Genomic DNA, 2,672 nt, shown 5'->3' on the forward strand with positions numbered 1-2,672 from the left:
TTCCATCCTTAACTTAAAAAAATTACTTGTTTGTTTTTATGTACATGTTGATATAAATTTTATTTTTCTTTTACGTTTTTTTTGTTTATTTTTATGTATGTTACGTACATATGAATTTGTTCACATATAATACATTTTCATTTGATGGTATATATTGGAATTATTTATCGATATCTACATTGTATATTTATTGTATATTTACGTACTAACAAATACAACAATACCTAACTTTTATCTAAGCAATCATCAAAATTCAACTTACGCATAACAATTATCCTTATCATCCCACATAATTTATATCAAAACTGTATTATTGTTATAGGAATATCTATCACTATCATCTTTATCACATCTTACATAATTTCTATTGAACATAACTTCTTTGAGAATTTTCAATGATCCCGAATATTTAGTTTTCCGATAGCCAAATAGACCCTTATTGACCCGGGTCCGCCCCATGGGCCCATGTTTCACTCCGTTGCATTCGGATCCGGGATGCCCACGACTTCCTCCCTCCCTGATCCACCGTCCTCCTCCGTTTCAGCTCCACCACCTGCACCTGCCATGACTGTTTCCACCGTGTTTTCTCCTCCGATCTCACCTCAAACCGGGACCCTTTCTTCCCGGAGATAGCCGAGGGCAATCCCTTCGCCATGCTACTATCATACATAGCTCGAGCATCCGGGTCGGATAACGTCTCGTACGCTTCCTGGACCTTAATAAACCTCATCGTATTCTCGTCGGCCCGATCCGGCGGTGATACGTCCGGGTGGTACTTCAACGCCATTTGCTTGTATGCTCGTTTGATTTCAGAGAGTGTCCCGCTCTCTGGTATGCCCAGCAAGTCATACAAGGTTTCCTCCGGCGACGGTGTGTAAAACTGGTTGGTGGCGGCGGATTTGGGTGGTGAGTTACGGGTAGTCCTGATTGATATTATGGGGTTTTTGAGATGGGTATTTCTGAAATTGAAGGAAATATGCGATGAAGATGTGATGAATGAAGATTTGTATGAGTTTGAGGGGCAATGAAAGTGAGTTTGGGCTCGTGAAGAAAGGGGTTTAGAGTTGATCATGCTCTTTTGAATTTTCGTTTGTTGAATCGTGGAAGAAGTAGAGTTTGTGTGTGAATATATAGTGGAAGAGAAAAGTAAAAACGTACTCGAGTATAAAAAAGTGTATAAAATGTTAGTCTGATTTTATAATCAGGATCAATGCATCACTGTATCTAATAGACAAATACATGTATCTAATAGACAAATACATCAAAATACTTTTTAAATATAGTAAAATAACTAATTATTCTTTGTTTGCTTGCAAACACTACAATAATTGTGAAAATGGTTGTACTTTATGTGGTTTCTTAGTAAAGTAATCTTATTATTACGGGACCTTTGATCTTAAACCTTTCAAAAAAAAAAAAAAAAAAAAACAAATCATATACGTTTTCATTAGTAAATAACTTTTGTTACTATCATAGTTAATCTTAAAATAATAATAATAATAATAATAATAATAATAATAATAATAATAATAATAATAAAAAAGTTGTTAAAATAACATTTAAATTTATATTACTATAACACTCTCCCATTTAAACTTATTTTCTTTAATTTATTGCTAACAAATTTAATTTTAAAGTACATATGTTTAATTTTTATAAGATAAAATTTGTTTTTGCATTTTCACAACGTATTTATGTCTTTGTATGAACCTACTCGAGTGTGTGTGTGTGTGTGTGTGTGTGTGTGTGTGTATATATATATATGTGTGATCAATTGAGAACAAATAAAAAGTTGAGAATGCGAGAACAGATCTAAGCTCTCTAAATTTTAAAATCAAAGGTAAATATTAATGTGCCATTTTTATAAATTCTGAAAGTCATAGGATTAAATTGTAACTTCTTAATTAACTAAAAGGGTATTATAGTTATTAGTTTTTATCCTATATTTATCAGCTCCTAAAATCTCTCTCTCTCTCTCTCTCTCCCTTTCTATCTCTCTCTCTCTCTCATGTTTCCTTTAATGTTTATTTTATCTCGTTTTTTAGAAGCAAACATAAAGTTCATTAAAAAAAATAGAAAAATCAAAGTTTAATATAATCAATTCACAGCTTAATACAGTCAATTCGCTGCTTAAATACAATCAATTCATATTTAGTATAATAAACTCACAATCTAATACATAAAAATTATACATTCACATTCATATTCTTAACTTAAAACTTACATTTATACGTTGATATTTGGAAGCTAGTGTTTATATATATATATATATATATATATATATATATATATATATATATATATATATATATATATATATATATATTATCTTACATAATATTTATAGTTTAAATTTAATGTATTTTATTCAAATTGAGGAAGACTAGATTTGTGTATATTGCTTCTTTCATCTCATATTTCAGAATCAAACATAAACTTCATAGTAAATTCACAGCTTAAGATAGTTAATTCACATTTAATAAACAAAAATCACAATTTAATATAAAAAATTCACAGTTCAATACACAAAAAATGTATATTCACAACAATATTCTCAGCTTAAAACTTACATTTCAAGAATTTTATTTATAATTTAATAAAATAGTTTGTGAGTCTCATTTAGAGAATGCACCACACAAATTCACAAATTAATAGAGTATTTATGGACTCAT

The 2,672-nt window shown here is 29.7% G+C and overlaps 1 pseudogene; it reads right to left on the reverse strand.

Moving 5' to 3' along the window:
• Window positions 1-271: 271 nt before the first annotated feature.
• LOC145048465 (chaperone protein dnaJ 20, chloroplastic pseudogene) lies at window positions 272-1,122 on the reverse strand (annotated as a pseudogene).
• Window positions 1,123-2,672: the final 1,550 nt, after the last annotated feature.

Source organism: Lactuca saligna, chromosome 5 (genome assembly GCF_052625555.1).
Source record: "Lactuca saligna cultivar CGN05327 chromosome 5, ASM5262555v1, whole genome shotgun sequence".
Lineage (NCBI taxonomy): Eukaryota > Viridiplantae > Streptophyta > Magnoliopsida > Asterales > Asteraceae > Lactuca > Lactuca saligna.